The 10722-nt window shown below is 39.9% G+C and overlaps 1 long non-coding RNA gene across 1 annotated transcript; it reads right to left on the bottom strand.

Annotated features, from left to right (window-relative positions):
• LOC134498235 (uncharacterized) lies at positions 1-10430 on the bottom strand. The gene is made up of 5 exons (XR_010068013.1): positions 10377-10430; positions 8102-8161; positions 7103-7150; positions 4047-4106; positions 1-63 (listed from the first exon to the last, which is right to left on the bottom strand). It is a non-coding gene; the product is annotated as an uncharacterized LOC134498235 (long non-coding RNA).
• Positions 10431-10722: the final 292 nt, after the last annotated feature.

Here is a 10722-nt window from a genome sequence, read left to right on the forward strand (position 1 = left end):
ACTTACTTTCTTTGCTGGTTAGACATATGATTCACTTCGATAAGATCATTTAGGTCTTGGTGTCTGCAAAGGTGAAACAAAAACAAGGGCAGTTTACTCTTTGTATATACTCTTTGTGTATTTGGTACCTGTGAAAAAGTTTTCACACAGGATTAGTTACTTACTTGCTCTGCTCTCAAGCTTGCATAAGCACCAACTTTGGGGGTTAAAAGGAATGCTGACCTGGCACCCAGGTTGCTGGATGTGTGATTTCCTTTAGGAAGCCCTTAAAGTCCCTTAAATGGAGCCAAGTGACACCCCATTTTTATTTTTCTATGTTTATGTGAATGCCAGAAGAAAAGCTAGGCCATTTCATGGGAAGAAAGAAAACTGTGGCCTGGTGTTAAGAGATGTACCCAAAAAGGGGATAAAAATAAGGAATGGAAATGGCTTGGAGCAAAAACTCATGGGCCACACAGCAGGATTGTTACAACAGAAAGGTGCAACTGGGTTGCTTGCAGCCTAACCAAAAAAGTCAAAAGTTCCTCAATGCCTAATCAGCTGCTGGTAAAACATCTGTTATCCAAGATTAATTGCACTGTAAAAATCAGACACTTGACCATCAGAATGCTGGAGAATTAATCTGTCCAGTTTTGTCCAGTAGGCCACTCTGTAGTACAGAATTAAAATGGAAGGGTGGGTGATCTATAAGAAATTCAATTTGACTAACACCTCCACCTGCCAATTCCGAATGCATGCTGCAGTATTTGGATAGTCAGAACAGCACTGGGAAACTGTTGTATGCTGCCTATGATGGTGCTTAACAGTCTCTCTTCCTAAGCTAGCTATGGTGAACTCATTTGATGTTGTATTAAGCTGAACTGCTTGTCCTGGAGGATTTCAGTGTCTTCAGTTATGATTTCATATCCTCTTTAATGAGGAAGGACCTATCCCAAATAGTATTTGGTCCTATGAACACAGCAGGGAAGATGCTAAATTTAGGGGGTTTTTTAGATTCAGCTGTAGATCTGGAGGAGATCCATGGGCCTCTGTTCTCAAGGAAAATCATTCCCTGATAGAGGTAGACTGATGGCTGATAAAAATCTCTGCAGGATGGAGAACTGGTTAAATACAGCCACTTGATGGCTTTCTGCATATACTTCGGGAATTTCCCACATCATCTGTGGAATACAGAATACATATCGGCCTTGGAAGTTGAGATTATTGTTTCTGAGTACATTTTTCCTTCTTGCAGAATCAAGTCAATCCCTTGATTTATTAAAGAGTGATGAAACAGATGGTATCCCATTTGGAGCATAAATGGAGAAACTTTAGCACATTCCAAATTTAATACAGAGTGAGGGCCATCTTTTTTTAAACAAATCTGTGTGTGAGAATTAATTCTCATCCCCATGAGAACTGTCTAACTACAAGCCAGCCTCATATATTCTGTTTCCAGAAAGATAATAGGGCTTCGCATCTTCAGATGCATCTGAATAGTAGTATCTTCTAAAACCATTTTAGTAGGCTTTCAGCTGGGATATGGTACTGAAACTGCACTGATCATCCAGGTGGATGACCTACAAAAGAAACTGGATGGGGGAAATGTGGCCCTGCTAGTTCTGCTGTATCTCTGGGTGACTTTAGATGCTATCAACTGTTTTGATATTATCCGACCCCTAGTGGGTTGGCCTTGGTTGCAGTTTTTCAGTGGTTCTAGTCCTTCTAGACTGGACTGGACTGGACTGGACATACCACAGGACTGGACATATCACAGTGTAGCAAATCTGTATAACAAGGGGTAGCACACCCCTTCCCCAACAACAAACCATAGCCCTGGGTCAACTCTACCCTTCTAGGACTTTCATGTTGCTGTTGCCATGTAAATACGTCTTTAATACTCAATTCTTTATATTCAACTCTTTTAATACTCAGTTCAAACAAAATTCTCAAAGTCTATAAAGTAGCATACAACTTTTGCCTTTTTACAAATGTTCTTGCACTAGTTGAGATGAGGTGCTGCCTCAGTGTGGTTGTTCTTCTAGTTGGTACTGAGCTCCTGGCCAAGCTTCAAGCAGGACTCCCACCAGGATAACCATAATTTGTGGTTCTGGCAGTTGACTAATAGTCCTCTTGCCTGCTTGTAATAGCTGCCAATCTCCAAATATCACCTCTGCTTCCCCATCTGTATGCCAGACCTTTGCCTATCACCTCCTACACTCACCTCCCTAACTCTGTTTTAGCATTTGCTTTTGTAAGCTAAAAGCCTGAGTGGGTGAGGCTGTCTCTGGACATCAGTATGTTCTTGAAAATGGCAGGGTGTGGCTCAATTATCACAGGCAGCTGGAAGGCAGGCTTGGATGCTAGTGAGTAAAGTTGTGAGTGAATGAATGAATGAAGGGAATTGAGTGAGAAGCATTTCTGCCTGGCTGAAGCTACTTTTCCCAACTTCACTCCCTCACATGGGAATCTGTCATTCAACACTTTATCTATAGTGTTCTCCAGGGTTGCATGCATCACTGGGGAAAAGTAAAAAAGAACACCAAGCTCCTTTGATCCTTGCCATTCAGTTCGAAGGAAGCATTTGGTGCCCTTAAATGGTTGGGGGCAGGGTTGTGTCTTTGAGTCAGTGCTGACTCCTAGTGACTGCCTGAACTTGTCCCTGTAGTTTTCTTGGCAAGATTTTTGGGAGTGGTTTGCCACTGCCTCCTTCCTAAGGCTGAAAGAAGGTGACTGGCCCAAAGTCACCCAGCTGGCTTCATGCCTAAGGTGGGAGCAGAACTCATGGTCTTCCGGTTTCCAACCACTACACCAAAGTGACTCTCCCTTAAATGTCAGCTAAATTCAAAAATGGGCTGAATGAGGGAGAACTGAAATTAAAACCAGACAAGGAGAGATGCTGTTGGAAATTGGACTCAGGCTTTAAACTGGAGTTGCACACTCCCTGAAAGAGCATATCTGCAGTACCTGAGTGCTTGCTGATGTTCTGCTATCACTAGATTTACAAGTGACATCTGGGGAATATCTGTGCACAGTTAAGCCTAGTCCACAAGTGCACTATGAGACCTCTATATTTTAGACATCTGAAAAAGGTCTTTCTGTGTTGTTACAAAGGTATGGTATATATTTCTTCTCCTAATCTGGCCTTAGAAGAGCAATGAATGCTTTTTGCACATTAATGCAATCTTTGCAATTTGATTATAAACCACCAGAAATCTAAAATAGTAGTATTTGGCAGAAAAGCAAAACCTCATGGATGTGGGTGTGACCAGCATAAAGCAAGTGCCCTCCTTTAAGTAACTTAGGATGGTATTTCAAGCCTCAGGGTTTAGGAAAGGTCATCATGAGTATAAAAAGGAAGCAGTGGCTACAGTAGATCTTCTATGGGCATTAGATTATTGGAACTCTAGAATGTTCATCCCTAAGAATACCTGGAAACTGGCAAATTACCTGAGTACTCTGACCTCCTCCAGTCTAAGGGAAGAATTCTTCAAAATTAGGCATAAACCTTCTGCTCTCCTAACTGGCAGATATAACAAAATCCCTATATATGAACTTCTATTGCATGTGACTCCGCAGAGACACAGACAATTCAGCATACTGTATGTTCCTTAACTGTGATTGTTACAGGAACTCTTGAAAAATGCCACCTAGCATCCAACAATTGCCAGGTAAAACAGGTAAGTTCTCCATTAAACTACTGCTGTCAAATACCAGTCAAGATGTAACAATGAGCATTGCCATCTATTTGTAAAGTTGCAATAAAGATACAACAGCTTATTTCTTTGAATAATTTTATAATTCATTTTATAATTCATATTTTAAATTAAGTTATCTCTGACACACAAATGCACAGAAATGTAAAAAACCCTTCTGTGCTCTGATCTTAATAAAAGTTTGATACCATTCATCAGAACAGAAAGGATATTTAAAGGATATAAATAAAATAATGTAAGATTCACTTGGGGTTTCATCAGGCAGGGGATTAGGAGGGATAACAAAAGTGACCATTTTCAATACTAGATTATGAATGTAATATAAATGCCCAGTGTGGCTGCAAAACTCACCTCTTGTCATGCTGCTCAAATGTACAATTCACTACGATGAAGTCATCCAGATCTTGGTGTCTGCAAAGATGAAACAAAGGTAATTTATTCTTAATATATTGTGAAATTAAACTGATATAAAGGCATAGGGGGAAGAGGAATCTCCAGTCCCCAGCAGCACACCTAAAGGCTTAGCCTCCTACAAGCAAATGGAAAGTCTTATCATTTTTTCTATTTACTTGCTTTATATGATCTGCAAATTAAAGTAGAAAGTTGTTAAGAGGTTGAAGCATTCTATGTGAGCATTTTCAAAGCAGAGAATCTAATCTCAGCAAGGATTCACAAAGCAGGTTTAATTACTATAAAGATATTTATTTACATGAAATACATTATAGGGATAGCCAAAGTCAAGCACCTGGCTGGCCGCATCCTACCAAGAAGAGTTGAAAGAGCATATACTCTGTGCAAGTGTGCCTGGCAAGAAAAGGAGAAGGAAGTGACCTCAGATAGCAGTCTTGTAGACAAAGAACATGCAGAATGATAAAAAAAATTCTTATCTATCTAAACTCTACTGGAAGTTTGGTAGAGAAGGAGTCACGTAAATCTAATGCATCCAGTCTACAGCTCCTGGGAACTGAGCAAAGGAGTAAGAAAATTCTGCTATATTGTGCCTAACTTCATATCATTTTGCTATTCTTGAATCCAGGATTTCCTGCCAAATGTGGCTCTATGTGAACCTTCATATTTTCATTAAAGCAGATTTGATTGAATCTTCAAATCCAGTCAAGTCTATGAACTGAACCAGGAAGTCAAACTGAATTACCAAACTTAAAGTAGATGCTTCAAATTGACTAGATTTTCCAAACTGATTCAAAACACTGATTCAGAGCAATGTTCTAAAAAAAAGTGATTATTTGGATCAGATTGAACCCCAATAAACTGTGCATGAAATAGAGACCCCCTTCTCAATTCAATATGAAACAGAAACTCACCCCTCAACAGTTTTAGTTTTGATTGCAATGAAGCAGGTCACTGCTTCTTTAGAAGCAAAAAAAATCAGTGAAAGAAGCCAGAATCAATGATGTATTTCATATATTTGTTTTGTTTTAGTATTTATTTCACTATTGCTTTTTTTAATCAGCATTTTTTATTCTTAGTCAACCAGAATATTCTTTTTTATGGGATGTGATATAAATTTGACAAATAGATGAATGATTAAACAATACAGCTGCATGGTACTGAGTAGAAAAGAGGTTATGAATGTATTAAACTTTCAACAGGCAACTGTGGAACAGTTCACAGAGGAACAAGTTCAGTAAATAAAGCAATTCCCACCATATTACCAATACAATGGCTTTTTTAAGGGAAGGAACAACAGTAAGTTATACTTTTTTCAAATTAGATTAAGAACACAACATAAATGTCTAATCTGACTGCAAAACTTACATTTTGCCATGCTTGTTAGATGTATGATCCACTTTGATGAGGTCATTCAGGTCCTGATGTCTGCCAAGATGAAATCAAGCAAATATTAATATAATAATATAAAATAAATAAAATAAAGTAAAATAAAATAAATAATATAAATACTATATTAACATGCAGTGCATTTTGACTAACTCAGGGAGAGATCCAATATCAGTTACTAGTATCACCCTCCTATTGCTAGTATGACTTTGGATAATTAATTCTAAAAATGTTAGAACTGTGTTAGAACTGGACTCTTCTGCAAAAGCATGGAAATATTATATTTATATTGTATCTTTCCATTCTATGTATGGTGAGTGAGCTTGTTTTGTAATGTAATTTTCAGGCTATGGCTTCTGGGAACTGAGAAGTACAATAGGGGAACATTGATATTATTGTAGTATCTGTGTTTGTCTTGAAACCTAATGTTTTCCTTCTAAGGCCCAGTCCCCACTTACACCTAAGCATGACACACACATGCCCTAGCCCAGCTTCATTCTGCCAACTTGCCTTTGTCTCCAGGCCATGAGGGAGGAAGGGAGGCTGACTTAAGTCATTCTTAGCTGTACCAGTATTGAAAAAGTCTTTACCCTCTACTTCTGACACCATCCAAGTACAGTCTTAAGGCATATAAATTCTGTTAGTGACTGGCAGTGCCTTGAAACAGGCATTAAAACCAAGATAGTGTTCAGCATGGAGACAGCAAATTTAATGCCACTATACGTAGACCTTGTTTAACAACCACTCATTCAGTTACTGTTTGAAGTTACAATGGCACTGAACAAGTAGTACATATGACTGGTCCTCAAAGTTCTGGCTGTCCCAGCACCTTCCCATCATGTGACTGGGATCTGGGCGCTTGGCAACCGGCTCGCGTTTATGAGAGCTGGTCACGTGATCACTGTTTGCAACCTTCCCTCCGAGCTTCCAACAAAAAAAGTCAACGGAGAAGCCAGCAGGAAAGGTTGCAAGTTGCTCTGTTAAGTCTCCTGCACCTGGCAGCAGCCAGATTCAGACACCACCCTCATGCCACGCTGGCCCCTCACGCATCCTCCTGTACCCTGCAGCAGCCACCCCAGCTCTGCCGCACTCATGCTGTGCTGTGCCCTCACACACTCTGCAGCAGCGACCTCCAGCCCCACAGAGCTCGTGCCGCGCCAGCCCCTTGCATGACCTCCCGCACCCTGCAGCAGCCACCCCCAGCCTCACCACATTCATACCACACTGGCTACCCACACACCTTTGCATACCTTCCCCCACCTGGCAGCAGCCACTTACCTGCCTACCAGCCTGCTTGTGAGCCACCTAGGACTTGCAACTTCCTGCTGGCTTCCCCACTGACTTTGCTTGTTGGAAGCCAGCAGGAAGTTGCAAGGAGGTCCTCGCTTAACAACCTGCAATTCTTGCTTAATGATGGCAACAGGGCTGCTGTTGCAGTCACGTGACATCGCACTTTATGACTGCATCACTTAGTGGTTGAAATTCCAGTCCTAATTACTGCCATTATCCAAGGACTACCTATATACTTTTCTGCAGCCTAAAGGATGGTGGAAAGCAGTATACATTAGTAGTAAGGAAAGGCCTATACCAGAAACTGAACAGAGTCTTACCCCTCCTCACTGTTATCTCTGACTGCAGTGGGACTGTCCAGGTCGCAGCTTGTTTAAATATGAAACAAAACCAGTAGAAAGATTTCAAGCAGATGGAATTATTGATGTGCTTTAATTCCTTTTAATATACAGTAGACTCTCAGTTAACTGGAACTCAAGCAACCAGTATTAGAGTCAGACTCCTTGCTCAAATGTCAATCTAACATTTGATCGAACACGCTGCCATTTTGAAGATATCCAGAAACCCGTGTCAGCAGACTGTGAGTTGCCAGCAGGAAGGGGGAATGAGATTGGAGTGTGAAATATATTGTTTGGGTTAGATGGCCCTTGCCAAGGTCAGTGGGCAGTAACCGTTCTAGCCATCTGCTGGTACCAGGAGGGGTACATACCTAGGCAGGGAGTGGGGGAGGGGAAAATAGAGGTTTGTGATTTTAAACTGCAGACTGCATGGGAAAAGGGCATTCACAACTTTTTCCTTGTATCAGAACGCTTCGTTTAATTAAACAGTTAATTGAGCACAAGTCTCTAGACTGTCATTGAGTGAATGCTCAAGTGGGCTGGTCATTACAATTAGGGTGTAACAGTAACTCTCAAGCAACCAGAAACTACATTTATCCAGCATCTACCAATCCACATGGGTGTCGGTTAACTGAGAGTCTACTGTATTTGTTTTAACATCTGAATTAAAATTCTGGATTCTATCTGCAACTTGCTTTTATTAGCAACACTGGCATTATTTAAAAAAAGACAAGGAATAAACTTAACAAATAATGTATATGAATAGTGTAGCTACATAATATTTGGAAGGAAAAAGATACGCATATATATGCATTAAAATTCAATAAGGAAACACGGAAGTATAACTACTGCCTTTTTGTCAATTATTAGATTCACATGGTTTTTGGGGCAGGGTGACAATGAAGAAGGAAAATCAAAGTAATCTTCTTTTCAAAATTAGATTAAATGCAATCTAGATGCTGATCTGACTTGAAGATTTACCCCTCGTCTTGCCATTTAGATGTACGATCCACTTTGATGAGGTCATCCAGGTCTTGGTACCTGCAAATTTGAAACAAAAGCAAAGGTTAGGGTTAGTTTCAATATACTCTGAAATTTAGCTAATAAAAGAAGCAAAGCAGAAGCACCACCAGTCTCTAATAGCTGCATTCTACAAACTATGGTTGTGATTCTACCTTCCCTACCTTTTTACTTTACAAGCAATTTGCAAGACAAACACTACCAAGCATGGTCCTTCCCAAAAATCACTGACTTTTCTTGATGATAATTTCCATCTTCAGAGGGTGGAGAAAGGCACAAAGGGAATATCTATCGGTTTTTCTAATAAGAAGATTCAACTGGAAAAAGGGAAGAGCAGGAAATTTGTAGAAAAGTGACCATGTGTAGTGAATAGGCAAGCCCTCTTCCAGAGGCAGCCACTAGACTTTACTCAAAGTAAGAGTCACATAAGATCCACATCTTTTGTATGCATGGACAATATCATGACACACATAAAAAAAAGGGATGGAGCTTGCCTTGTGTCAGTTTTAAACTATTTTTGTGTCATCCTTCTCTACAGATGGCCCTGAAGTAAGCACCATTTGTGCCCACTTCAGCCATCTGTAAGCCCTTTGAGGTAGGTCAGATAAGGAAACAGACACTGCAAGTACTGGAACTGTTGTTGTAAGGCGTAACAACAGAATTCGGAAAGGCTGCCAGTCTCCTCTGCCCCCACTTATACCATACAGAATCAAGGCAGCTTTATTTCGAGGCTCTTTCTCATGGTTCCACGTTTCCCAGGACTGAGAGGTTGTTTACTGTCTCTGCTAATGGATCTTGCCTTCCTTGCACCATCACAAGATGGATGACTGATTCCCAGACATGAAATCAACCTCTTTATTTAAGCATGTAAGCCATGGCTGGGAACTTGTAGGTGAGTAAGGGAGCCCAGTCTAATTGGTCCCAGGTAAGGCAAAAGGGAATACCCTCAGTGCCTCCATCTTTGGGGGGAAAAGCCGTTGGTTTTAGGATGAATTGAAAGAGAAAAGGAGGGGAGCCTGAAGACAAGAGGGGCTCTTAAGAAGAAGCCTGGATCTCCCTCCCCCCCCAAAAAAAAAGCTAAATTCAAATCAGGAAGAGGATTTTGGATTCTGTGAATTGTTGTTTGGGCAGATACAGAGAACCATTTGGCTAAAACCTTCCCCCAAGATTTTATGCTTTATTTTAAAGCATACCGAATAGTGAAATGCTTTAATGCCTCAAAGGTTCTTCTGGTTGGAATTGTTGTCTCTAGTTTTCAGGGTCTATTCATATGGTGAGTTTTTTGACATGATCTTCCAGCAATCTGAACTGTCCTTTATACCATCTTATGAGATACAATTTCTAAGATTCTGCCAGTACTGTATTTTAGCAGTACTGTAGGATTATTTTCTCCAATAGTGGTTGTTTTCATAGAAAACTGCAAGGAAGTTTTATCCTTATTTTTGAAAGTTTACTTTATAATTAATTCTTCTTATATTGTTCTGACTCTCAAGGGAAGGAGGCACTGGCATATGTAAAAAAAAGAGACAGTGCTTCAATCACATGGTTGTCACAGTCTTGAGGTTTTTGATCCTGCACCACAGATGCATCCAACTGCAATGCACTCTACAGAGAATTGCCCTACCTAAACTGATCAGAAGCTGCAACTGGTACAAAATGCAGCAGCCCATTAACTGGGATCACCCTATATTGTCATATAACACAATACTATGGGAGCTGCGTTGGCATGGAATAGATTCTGATTGAATGTTAGAAAAAGATTTGCCAACAGGAAAAACAGTTCAACAGTGGAGCCCATGACCATGGTGGCAGTGGGCTCCAGTTCATCAGATGTGTTCAAGCTCCACTGGGGAGCTTTTAATTTGGATTCCTGCACGAAGTTTGAAGTGATAACGGCCCCTCTGAACTCCAATTCTATGAAAATGAGTTTGATATTCAAAGCATAAATGACATGAAACCTTACTAAGTGATCTATTAATCTTAACTTACAATTAAGGTAACTTTAGTTTTTGACAAAAGTGATTCTGCTGGAATGGTTAATATGGTATTGTCATGTATTAATAAGTACTGTGTCTTGTTTTATATTTGTACATTTATAGCATATGTGCCTTATATAAATCCATTTCTGTGTGACTCTTACCTTTAGTCCCATCCTATTGGAACCAAGTGAAAGAGAGAAATAAAGAGAATATTTGATTGAGAAATAAATGGTGTAAAATAGACTTCTGAGACTTACCCCTCATTTTTATCACCAATAGCGTTTATGTTTTGGCTCCTTTAAAGATGAAACAAAACCAATGGAATTAAAGATATTTCAGTGACCATTTAGTTACAATTACAAATTGTCTAAATCTCATGGAATATTTATAATGGACTTCCATTAGGGCAATTTATATGTATATATTTACAACTCTATGTGCTTGTTATACTAAGACTGGCTGCCAAGACCACTCACGTAATTTCATAACTAAATGAGAATGTGATTCTGACTCCTTCCGGTCAAGACTCTGCATGATTCAAACACATTAGGTTTTACACAACTCAGGTACAAATAGCGTCTTTCAAAATGTTTGATTACACAT

Source organism: Candoia aspera, chromosome 5 (assembly GCF_035149785.1).
Source record: "Candoia aspera isolate rCanAsp1 chromosome 5, rCanAsp1.hap2, whole genome shotgun sequence".
Classification (NCBI taxonomy): Eukaryota; Metazoa; Chordata; class Lepidosauria; order Squamata; family Boidae; genus Candoia; species Candoia aspera.